Source organism: Aedes albopictus, unplaced genomic scaffold (genome assembly GCF_035046485.1).
Source record: "Aedes albopictus strain Foshan unplaced genomic scaffold, AalbF5 HiC_scaffold_227, whole genome shotgun sequence".
Taxonomy (NCBI): Eukaryota; Metazoa; Arthropoda; class Insecta; order Diptera; family Culicidae; genus Aedes; species Aedes albopictus.
In genome coordinates, this window is record NW_026917010.1 from 1 (window position 1) to 13,412 (window position 13,412).

The following is a 13,412-nucleotide window of genomic DNA, read 5'->3' on the forward strand; positions in this document are numbered from 1 at the left end:
GAATTGCGTGAGATGAATAAAATACGACCCACAGCTCTGTGAGAAGGCATTGGTTGCAAAAGCAGTTACGCCCTTTTGAAATGTTGGTGCCGAATTTATAAGTTCTAAAGCAATTCTTCTAGAAGTTCCACCAGGGATTCCCATCCCAAGTAGCAATTCAAAATCATTAATAATCATGCGAGTTGATCAAATGTTCCACAAAGGTACCGACAGTTGAACAAGAGTATATGTTCAACAAAGTGGCGAATAAATGTTTCATGCACCGAAAACTGCACGTTTGTTAATCATATTTCAGCTCATTGAATAAATAATCGAACAGAAGTTTAAAGAATGTTGTTGTTGTTGTTTATTTAACTTATAATTTTGAAAGAGGGAAAAGCCCCTTTGAGTGATTTCCTTTCATTTCGAAATCGTTCTCAAAGAGGCATAAAACCTCTTTATCTTTTCAAAAAAAAAACAATAATTACAAAAACAAAACTTAATACTAAAGGCTCATCCGGAATCGATCCATATCAGAGCCGACAACATCCAAGGGACCACCATATGTATGAAAATCAGGATTCAAATGCTTGAATGTCACCAGCGTAGCCTAGGCAAGAGGTTTCTGAAAATAAAAATAAAAAAGAGAAGAAAAACAACGAGTATCAAATTTGACAAGAGATTTCATTCAAATATTTTATAAGAATTTTTAGAATGGGAAGACATTTTATGGCCAAAATATCTCGAACAGAGACTGGAATTTCGTTACTCAGGAAAGTCATTCTATCCATGAATTTTTGTCTCGGTAAGATATAATTAAGACATTTAAAAACAATATGATCTATATCTTCATAAGATTTATTACATTCACAGAGATTAGAATCATTCATTTTCATACGATACAAATAATCATTACAAATATAATGATTTGACATTAATCTTGAAATAATACAAATGAAATTACGTCCAACATCTAAGTTTTTGAACCAAGGATGACCTTTAATTCTCGGACAAATGGAGTAACAATATCGTCCCTGTTGACTTTCATTCCAAGATATTTGCCAATTGTTCAATGAATTTTTCTTCAATTTGGAGAAATATTCGTAGGAAAAAATATCACGATTATAGGAACAGTTTATAAAAATACACCCAATTTCGCCAAATAATCAGCTTGTTCATTGCCAAAAATATTACAATGAGCTGGAACCCAAACTAATTTTATCAAATACTAGCTGTCCCGGCAAACTCTGTCTTGCCAATCTTGTAGTGGTTTGACAGCTTTTAAGCTCATTTAAGCACCGCACTCTAGATTAGTTTGATTTCGATCGTGTTGATTTTCTTCCCAGTTCATGAAAAATCAGTACCTTATCAATTTTCCAACTTTTTGAGTTGATTTTCGTAACTTTTTGTACATATAAACACAGCCAGCACGAATACGAATCGAACCATGCAAGACTCATGCTGATCGGTTCACCCGTTCTTGAGTTTTGTTGCCTCAAAGGAACTTCAAACTCATTTATATATATATAGATGTAATTCAAGTAATAGCCCTTTTATTGTCAAAATAATATGATTTGTTTTTGAATGAAAGGCAATTGAATTCAAAGCCTGGAGACAACTTAAGCTATCAGAACATACCAAGTATATGTTAGGAGCACAACTTTTTATCAAATTACATGCAAAATATATGGCCAATAATTCAGCTGTGTAAATAGAACAAGGTGATTCTAATTTATAATAATGGGCCAAACTATTATTATATACTCCAAACCCTGCTACATTATCAGCCACGGAACCGTCTGTATAAAAAATATTATCATATTCAATCCCAACTAATTTTTGTTTAAATAACAAATTGGCGAAACGAGAATAAGCCTGTTGAGGAATAAATTTCAACTCTGCAAGTAATGAGAAGTCAATAGTAGTACTCACTAAACAGATTAAATTGCTGCGTAAGCCATGATTTTCTGCTTATTTGAAATGTTTCATGAAATTGCAAATTAAATAATTAAAGATTGCCTTGGTGATCGTGACGTTTAATCAGTTTACGCCGTTAAGGCGAAACTGGAAGCATTTCTTCACTTTTTGGTTTTTGATTTTTCATTAAATAACGAAGCAATATTTTCAAAATCGGTTTTCGTGCTCATGTAGAGTATGGATCAAGGTATCTTCTGAATTTTTTTGTGGTGGAAAATGTTTTTCGTTTTTGCAGAAACCATTTTTGAACAAAATTTCACAAAAAAATGGTTTCTGCAAAAATGGAAAACATTTTCCACCTCAAAAAAAAATTCAGAAGATACCTTGATCTATACTCTACATGTGCACGAAAACCGATTTTGAAAATATTGCTTCGTTATTTAATAAAAAATCAAAAACCGAAAAAATGAGAAAATGCTTCCAGTTTTACCTTAAGTGAATCCCCCTATTATTAGGTCGATGCACACACATGCTATATTCAGAAAAACCGGGTGAAGAATTTTTAATTATATTTTCTGTGGAACAGTCAATATAAGAACATAAAATTCTGCTAAAGGGATTGATTTCAAAGAGTGATTTTAATATATCTACTAGTGGATGGTTAATTGATAAACAATGTATCAAAAATTTGCAATTCAATTCATGAAAATGATTTTTGAGTGGAACAACACCTGCTAAAACTTCTACAGATTTAGTGTGAGTAGAATTCATTGATTTCAAACAAATTCTCAAACATCGAAACTGATTTTTTTCAAGTTTGGAAAAATGTATTTGAACAGCACTTCCAAAAGCAAAACAACCATATTCCATAACAGAACGAATAGTTGTTTTATAAAGTGTTATCATATCAATGGGATGAGCTCCCCACCAGGTTCCAGTAATTATTCGAAGAAAATTAATTCTTTTTGAGCAATTTTTTTGAATATATTGAATATGTTTATTCCACTTTAATTTCGAATCAAACCATATGCCAAGATATTTATAATCAAAAACTTATTCAATTAGGTTATTACCCAAATATAAATCAATGCCTACCGGAGTATGTTTACGAGAAAATATTATAAATTTGGTTTTCTGTGCAGAAAACGTGAACCCATTATTATGCGCCCATGAGTTTAAATTATCTAAAGAAATCTGCATGAAATGACGAATAATTTCTCAATTTTTGCCACTAATAGATATAACATTATCATCAGCAAACTGAATCAAATAACATCCATTTGGAATAATGGAAATCATGTCCCTTGTAAATAAATTATACAAAAAGGGACTCAAACAGGAACCCTGAGGAAGTCCAAAATAACTATAACGAATCATTTTTGATGATCCATTATGGAAAAAGTGCATAATTTTGAAAGAAAACAAATTGCACAGGAAATTTAAAAAAATATAAGGAATTTTACAATCATTCATTTTTTCAAATAATAAATCTATCAAAACAGAATCATTTGCACCAGAAACATCAAGGAATGTAGAAACAACATCTTGTTTCTTATGAGCGATAGCTCAATATGTGAAGTTAAAAGGGCAACAAAATCCCGAGTACCACGACCTTTTCTGAAACCATATTGGGATGATGAAAAAATGTTATTTTTTTCAGCCCATAGTTCAAGGCGATTTAAAATCATTCTTTCCATTAGTTTCCTCAGACATGATAATAAACTAATAGGTCTTCTACTGTCAACTGATGAAGGATTTTTATCAAGTTTCAGAATACTTATTACTTTAATGGAACGCCATTCAGAAGGGAAAGTATTCTGGAATAGAAATGAATTATACAAAGAAAGTAAATACATCTTTCCTACAAGTGGTAAATTTTTCAATACAATAAATTTTATGTTGTCAATACCTGGAGCAGCATTCATGTTGTATTTTAAATTTGTTCAATGAAAATTACTGGAAACCTCTATTAACTTGAATTGTATCCATTGCATTGTACTGAAGAAATAAAGACAGTTTACGTTGAGCGGTGCGACAGATCAGCGGTTGTGATCTGATCGCTGAAGTTATTATTTATTTATTTTTAACTAAAAATTTGGAAGAGGGAAAAACCCCTTTGAGCGATTTCCATTTGAAATACTTCTCAAAAAGGCACAAAACCTCTTCATCTTTTCAAAAACATTATAATAATAAAGTTAAAAACTAAAGGCTCAAACGGCAAAAAACCATAGCAGAGCCAGCGTCTTGATGCTTCATCGATTGGATCTAGGGTCATCATTTGCTCAAGAGTCATCAAGGGTCATCAATGAATCATATCTGAAAAATAAAGCAAAAAAAAAAACAGAAGAAAAGATTTCAAACAGCATATGAAATTTCATTTAAAAATTCAAATAACAACTTCATTATAGGTAAACATTTTCTACCGAGTATATCACGTACAGATTCCGGAATGGAATGGTTGAAAAGATTCAAACTACAAAAGAATCTTTTTCTAGGTAATTCAAACCTATGGCATACAAATACAATGTGATCAATGTCTTCATAAAAATCTCCGCAATCACATAAATTAGAATCCTTAATATTGATGCGGTATAAATGACTATTACAGATGTAATGATTTGAAATTATTCTCGAAAAAGTACATATCATATTTCTACTAATAGACAAATTTTTGAACCATGCAATTTTATTTACTTTAGGACAAATGGAATGACACCAACGTCCTTTATCACTAGAACCCCAAACATTTTGCCAGTTATTCAAACAATATTCATTAAGCTTTGGAAAGAATTCTGATGCATGAAATTTGCGATTGAAAATTATTCCACTATGCACTCCCAATTTGGCTAAAGAGTCAGCTTGTTCATTTCCATAAATATTACAATGTGCTGGAACCCATACAAATTTGATTAAAAATCCTCGACAGAAAAGATCATATAAAATGTTTTTAAGATCTAAAAATATGATATGGGTTTTAAAATTTAAATGCATGGAATTCAAAGCATTCAAACAGCTCAAACTATCAGAACATATAATGTATAAATTTGGATCACATTCACTGATTAAACTGCAAGAGAAATATAAGGCTATTAATTCGGCAATAAATATAGAACACGGACTTTGCAATTTGAAAAAATGGGCCAGATTTATGTTATAAACCCCAAAACCTGCAATATTTTCACAGAAAGATCCATCTGTGAAATAAATTTGGGTACGATTGACTCCCTCAAATTTTCGTTCAAATAATAAACTGGCAAACCGAGAATGTTCTTGTTTTGGAATTTGCTTTAATTCTTCATGTAAAGATAAATCAACTAAAGGCTGAAATGTATGAATGTTAATAATAAAATTATGGAAACTAGCAGTAGCAAGTTCTACATTTTCAGCAGAGCAATAAATAAATGAATCTAGTATTTTACTTGTTGGATTAATTTCATACAAAGAATTATCGGATGATTATATGAAAAACATTGTAACAAAAATTTACAATTCAATTTTTGAAAACGAATTTTAAGAGGTTCTATTCCAGCTAAAACTTCAATTGATTGAGTATGAGTTGAATTCATTAATTTTAAACAAATTCTCAAACATCGGAACTGAATTTTTTCAAGTTTTGAAAAATGAGTTTGAATTGCACTGCCAAATGTAAAACAGCCATATTCCATAACTGCACGAATTGTTGTTTTATAAAGAGTAATTAAATCAGAAGGATGAGCCCCCCACCAAGTGCCAGTAATTGTACGAAGGAAGTTAATTCTTTTCGAACATACTTTTTGAATATACAAAATATGATTGGCCCAATTTAATTTCGAATCAAACCATAAACCGAGATATTTATAATCATAAACTTGTTCAATGTCATGCCCACTTAAATATAAGTTTATACTGATCAATGAGCGTTTTCTAGAAAATATCATATATTTTGTTTTTGAAGCTGAAAAAGTAAAACCATTATCAAATGCCCAAGAATCAATATTATCTAAAGACCATTGCATAAAATGACGTAAAATTTCTCTGTTTTTACCACTGACAGATAAAACATTATCATCAGCAAATTGTATTAAATAACAACCATTAGGGATAACAGAAGCCATATCCGATGTAAATAAATTGTACAGAAAAGGACTTAAGCATGATCCTTGTGGAAGTCCAAAGCAGCTATAACGAATGATTTTGGATGACCCATTATGGAAAAAATGCATAATTTTCAGTGAAAACAAATTATATAAAAAATTTGAAATCATGTGTGGAATTTTTAAATTATTCATTTTATTAAAAAGCAAATCAATCAAAACAGAATCATATGCACCAGACACATCAAGAAAAGTAGAAACTACATCCTGTTTTCTATTAAAGGACAGTTGAATTTGAGATGCTAAAAGTGCAGTACAATCACGAGTACCACGTCCTTTTCTAAAACCAAATTGAGCAGCAGAAAATATTTGATTACTTTCAGCCCACAATTCCAAACGATTTAAAATCATACGTTCCATAAGTTTTCTTAAACATGATAATAAGCTAATAGGTCTACGACTATCAGCTAATGATGGATCTTTACCAGGTTTGAGAATACTAATAACTTTCACAAAACGCCACTCAGAAGGAATGACATTCTGAACAATAAACGAGTTATATATTGACAGTAAATACTCTTTACCATCATCCGGTAAATTTTGTAGAACTATAAATTTTATGTTATCAATACCAGGAGCAGTATTTTTAGTAAGTGACAAGGCCAAATTCATTTCTGATAAAGAGAAAGGAATACAAAGATCAGGAAAATGATGGAAAGAACTATTTTTGTAATTTGTAAGAGTGGGAACAAAATCTGGACATATTTTTGATGCAAATTTATGAATCCAATCTTCAGAGTATTCCAGAACAGTAGTAGAAGAAGAATCAAAGTTTCTTAAATTTCTTGCAACAGACCATAATGTTGACAAAGAAGTCTCTTTATCAAGATTTTCAACAATTTTTTTCCAATAGTTCCTTTTTTTGAATTTTGTAATTCTAGTAAACAAAGCTTCAGCCTTACAATATGAAAAATAATGTTCCCTACAGCCAGATTTACGAAAATTTTTATAAGCAATAGATTTATTTTTTAACGCAATTGAACATTCATTATCCCACCAAAAAGAGGGACGTTTTTTCTTGAAAACACCTGGAACTTGTTTATTTTTTTGTGATTTATGTAAACAACTTATCAACAATTTTGAAAAGTTATTGTAGTTTTCAATAGTAGAAAGTGAATTTACACTAGTAATTAATGATAAAGATATCAGATCACCAAATTTGACCCAGTCAACATTACTACATAAATCAGGGATGTAATCAACTTGGGACGAATTTTCATGCGATGGAGTTTTAAATTGAACCAAAATCGGCAAATGATCACTATTATTAGGATCATCAATAGTTTTCCATGAAGACATCATGGTTAAACTATTAGAGCAAATAGATAAATCAATACACGAATGGCGAGAAGGGGGAACTGCGATCCTGGTAAATGATCCATCATTCAAAATATTTAAGTTTAATTCATCAATCAAATCCATTATTAGCGAACCTCTACCATCAGATCTATGACTACCCCATGCTATATTGTGGGCATTGAAATCACCCAAAATATAGAAAGGAGAAGGAATTTTATTTAAAATATTTTTTATTTCGGATATGGAAAAAGATGCATTTGGAGGAATATAAATACAAATAATAGAAAATGATACATCATGTATGGTAATTGAAGCAGCAACAAATTCAATCTGTGACTGAATTGAAATATCCAAATATTTGAATTCAATGTTATCCCGAATTCCAATTAAAACTCCCCCATAGGAAACAGAACGATCTTTCCTTATAATTTTGAAATGCGGAATACGCAAAAAGTTAAATTCAATCAACCAAGTTTCATTCAGGCAGAATATGTCTATATTTAAATTTAATAAAAGTGCCTTGAGTCTATCAATTTTGTTTATGATGCTACGACAATTCCACTGTAAAATATTTACATCATTCGTGTTTGGTGAAGCCATTACGATGAAAATAATGAAGCAAAGAGGGATCCAAATGAGTTCAATTTATCTAAAAGAGTAGCCAAAAATGGTAAAACCAATTTAATTATTTTTTTCCAAAAATCACTAAAACCCAAAAAGTCAACTAAATCTTCCAAAGTTTTCAAAATAGAATTGTCGACATTATCATTTGAATTTCCGTTAGAAGAACTTTTAGAATTTTGATCACCAATGTCAATATTAGTTCTGTTAGGTAAAGATTGGTCAGCATCTACTCTTTGAAAACCAGGAATTACTTTGGGGGAAGTAGTAAGGGGAGGAAAATTGTTATCAAAAGATGTTGATGGTTGAGGGTTAGAATTTTCATTATTACCATTGGATAACAAATTAGTTCTCTTTCTTTTATTTGGAGGTTTATAAATGAACTGGCCAGAGTCATCATTAAAATGATCATCATCATAATCAGTTAATGATTCATAAACATTAGAAGTAGTAAAATCACCCGAGGCTTTTAAAATTTCAGAATAGGAGATGCGGTTATTGATTTTAATTTGTTTATTGAATTTTTTCTGATTGTCTTTATAAACAGGGCAATCCTTCAGTAAAATATGTTGTTGTCTACAATAAATGCATACATCTGAATGTTTCTCACACTCAGATGTAGGATGGGGCTCTCCACATTTGGAGCACTTAGCTTTATTTGAACAATAATTTGAAGTATGTCCAAATAAAAGACAGTTGGTGCAATGCATGAGCTTTGGATAATAAAGTCTCACATCAAATGTAACATTGTTTACTGAAATAATGTCTGGTAGAACAGAACCGGCAAAGGTGATTTTGATGCAATCCGAATGAACATAAGTGGAATTGTTACCATTGAAAGTTAATTTAGATAAACGATTGCAATCCAAAACCTTTACCGGGGAAATTGATTTATTTTTGAAAACTCCTAATCCATAATTTCTAACATCATCACAACTCAAAAATTCGTCATAAATGACACCACTAATCTCACATGAGTCGCAAGGAGCGTATACTCGATATGAGTTTGAAAATAAATTGGATTCAAGTAGAGCATTGGCATCTTCACGTGAACCAAAAACTACCCTCAATTTATCTAAGGAAACTTTTTTAATCTCTTTTACTGATTTATATCTTTTATAAACCTCTGCCGAAATAAGTAAAACATTAATGGGTTTGTCTTTTTTACGAAAATAAACCGGATATGGGCCAAGAAACGTAGATGGATAAATTTTTATTCGAAATGGATTGGATGCTACAGTAGGTACTGCAGAATGATCATCCGCTTTTGAATTTGTAGAATCCCCGTCGGTTTCCATAATTGAGCATGTAAAAGTGGTTCTTACGAGACTTAGACGAGAAATTTTAAACAAAAAAGATAAAGCAATAAAACGATTCGTTCTAGCGTCACCCTTTATCTTTATCTTTTTTGTTTCAAATTTCTCGTCTAAGTCTCGTAAGAACCACTTTTACAGCTTCCAAAAAAGCGCATTTTCGTGCACTGAGAATGTTGCTAAGTCATTCCGTTCAAAAGTTATATATGATTATCTAGAAAAAATGAGCACTTTTCAAGTATTTTCCACACACCAATCGGTCATATCACCTTTTCAAAAAAATATGTTTTTTTTTTAGGAAAAGCACCTGCAACTATTGAACCAAAAGAGATAAAGACCATTTCAGCGTATGAAACGACGCGTCTTCAAATGCTCTACAAGTGTTTCTTGGGCGACTTTGATGAAAAATCGAAACTGAAAAAGTTAACGCCAGAAAACCGGTTTTTCTTGAACCACCCTAAGCTTATTCAGAAAAACATCTCTAGATTAATCAATTTTAAAGCTACATAAAAAGCGTCTTCAGGAAACTTGCTCAAAATTGATAGATATATAATTTTCTCGAAGAATGTATACTAGACTGGGTCAACAAAGTCGATTTTTTGGAACAAAGCTTTTTCGATTCGTTTTAGCGTCCAAAGCAACTGTGCAAAATTTGGGAGCGATTGGTTGCTTCCCCGTATTCCGCATTGCGATTGAAATTTGTATGGAATTTAGTATGGGAAAACGTGCTTTTTTGCATGTTTTCCATAAATTGAAATTTTTCGTCTAAAACAGTCTAACCAATGACGTTGAAGTATAGCCTAGGATATGCCGAAAAACTTTGCCGAAGACCACAAAGTGATCCGACACTTGTGAAAAAAGTTATAACGTACAGATTGCCCAGTGGTGCTTAACATTTAACATGTAAAGGAATAACATCAATAATAAAATCTACATTTTTGGCCTAAGTTACCAGGCGAATAACTTTTTTCACAAGCGTCGGATCACTTTGCGGTCTTCGGTAAAGTTTTTCAGCATATCCTAGGCTATACTTTAACGTCATTAGTTACATGGTATTAGACAAAGGAATTCAAGTTATGAGTAAAATGCAAAAAAGGACGTTTTCCTATACTAACTTCCATACAAATTACAATCGCAATGCGGAATACGGGGACGCAACCAATCGCTCCCAAATTTTGCACAGTTGTTTTGGGCGCTAATATAGGTTGAAGAAGCTTTGTTCCGGGTTGATACGATCAAATTTAAAGTTTCTCCATACAACGTTGACCCACTCTAATGTATACAGTTATTCTAGCAAATAAAAAAATTTGGTTCCCAATTTCTTTGAAAATATGGACCACCCTAATTTTTATGTACATTGAAAAGAGGGCCTTATTTTTGGGATCAACTTTGTAGAAGACCATATTTGTCCAAAAAATCATTTGAAGGCGCTGAATGTATCTTTCCTCGTAAATCTTTTTCGTGGACCATTGTGCACTGCTGCAACTTTCACGAGAAAAAAAGAGAGAAAATTGAACCGAAGATGCATGTCAAAAGAAAAATCGAGAAAGAATCCGGTGAATCACACACCACGTGCTAGTCTGTGACATTTCTCGACGTCAAAATGTTGCCAGACTTGCTCATTTGAATAAGCAATAAAAATTAAGATTTTTTTTCTAATTTCATGAAATTTCGCCAAGTTTTACCAAAGCATTAGTAGGTTTTGAAATTTTGATTATTTTTAACATTTTGTTTTTCTGAGAATTGTTTTACCCCGTTATCCTCTCAAGAAAAAAAATAATATGTGATAAAGCATCTATTTTTAAATAGAATGAAGAACTCTGAAACTTCAAGTCCGATCAGAGAACATCGTAGCAACGTTGTTTCGAAAAGAGGTTGAGTTAGTCCATTTTACCCTACTTTCCCCAAATGAAAAAAAAAACAATAACTGCATTTCTTAGTCATCATTTTTCTGTTAAAATAATATTGAAGAAAAACCCTTGAAAATTAAATAACGTTGTCATAATTTGCGACAACACTTCTTTAGACAGCTAAAAATATGGGGTAAAATGCATACCCCGAGAAAAAAAAAATTTTCGAACGTTTTTAAGTTGGCGCATCTGGGTTACATATCAAATGAAAGCTCTTGGGTAAACCTTCAAAACGTAGTACTCAGTTTTTCATCCTAGTTCTGTTGGTACGAAAACAGGCGCCCTGAAAATCGTCAAAAAAATATGAAAATGACCTATTTCTTCAAATTAAATATCAAAGAATATCCAACGCTTGGCTTAAATGGTAGTGCCATGGGAGTAGAGTGTCCATGCAAAATTTCAGCTGAATCTGTTAACTTTTGCGGAAGTTATTGCGATTTTAGTGATTTTACCTATTTTTAGACATAAAATCTTCGAGGGCTATTTTACCCCACTACCCCCTAACGGAAAAATCTGAAAATCGTCCAGATATCATCTTTTATATGGAAAACCATACCCTGAAAATTTTAGCTCAATCGGAGCACATCGATACAAGAAGGGGTTGCGGCTCTCGCGAACTGGCTCTGAAGTATATTTGGAGTAAAGAGATGTGTTTTCGTGTGCCATAATCCGAGAAGATGATAAACTGGGATGGTTCACCTGGGATCCCAACAAATTTGGGGGCTCGTCCGGGAATCCCAGACGGTGTACACCGGAATGCAGTTATCAAACCAGAGAGAAGTGATATGGACGCGAACAACAATTACGATATCCAAGTTATCAATGGATGTGGAGAGGTGATTTCAAACCACTTTGGTAGTTTTTGGGCTGTGTTCGCAGCTCAAGTAGAGATGTTTGTAGTTAATACGTCCAAACTAGCGCAGGAAGTAGACGAGTTGAGATCAGAACTTAATGATCTTAGATCAGAAACAACATTACATTGTAGCATCGACGACATCGAATTGCGTTCGAGTAATGTGATTTCGAAGCGAAATGATACGCAATTAAACAATTGGATGGCAGTTAACAATAGCCAAAGCGACGACGGTATAGTATGTAGTGTGCCCGGTCAACCGAAGATAACGAGCGTTGCGGCAGTGATATCGGATGATACTACGAATAAAAAGAGTTCAAACCGAGGCTTTAAACATCACAAAGTGCACCAACGTTGATCATCTACCGTACAAGCATCAGAAAAATAGATCCCGAGACTCTCGATCATTTCCATCATTTCGGTTTGAATTGAAGTCGGGCAAATACCGGAACAAAAAGAAGCAGTATTGTCAGTTTGAGCATCGAATGAGCCCACTACCTCACTACACCCGATTTCAGCTAGTGCGGCGGTATAGAAAGTGGTTTGCAAGTGGGCCTGCTAATAGAAAGGATGAATCTCTGGAAACAGTCGATCAGAACGACGACTACCAAGATGACGATGACGGGGATGAAGGCGACATCCGAGCCGGATGTCGGTCAGGATGGCCGATTGTTGTATTTTAAATTTGTTCAATGAAAGTTACTGGAAACCTCTATTAACTTGAATTGTATCCATTGCATTGTACTGAAGAAATAAAGACAGTTTACGTTGAGCGGTGCGACAGATCAGCGGTTGTGATCTGATCGCTGAAGTATATTTGGAGTGAAGAGATGTGTTTTCGTGTGCCATAATCCGAGAAGATGATAAACTGGGATGGTTCACCTGGGATCCCAACATTCATGGTAATAGAAAGGGCCAAATCCATTTCCTCAATGGAAAACTCATTGCAAAGGTCTGGGAAATAATTGTAACATTGATGTTTTTTAAATGTTATTGGGGTAGGAACAAAATCTGGACAAATTTTGGAACCAAACTGTTCAATCCAATCTTCTGAATACCCCAATACAGATGATGGCGGATTTTTATAATTTCTCAAATTTCGAGCAACGGATTTTCAACAAAATTTTTCCAATAATTTTGTTTTTTGAATTTACAAACTCGAGTAAACTGAGCTTCAGTTTTACAATATAAAACATAATGATCTCTACATCCAGAATGTCTAAATTTTTTGAAAGCATCTGATTTGTTTTTTAAGGCAATGGAGCAGTCATGATCCCACCAAAACGAAGGATTTTTTCTTTTGGAAAAATTAGAAGTATTTTTTTTTCGTTTGAGATTTATACAAACATTGAATCAATATTTTTGAAAAGTAATTATAATTTTGAAT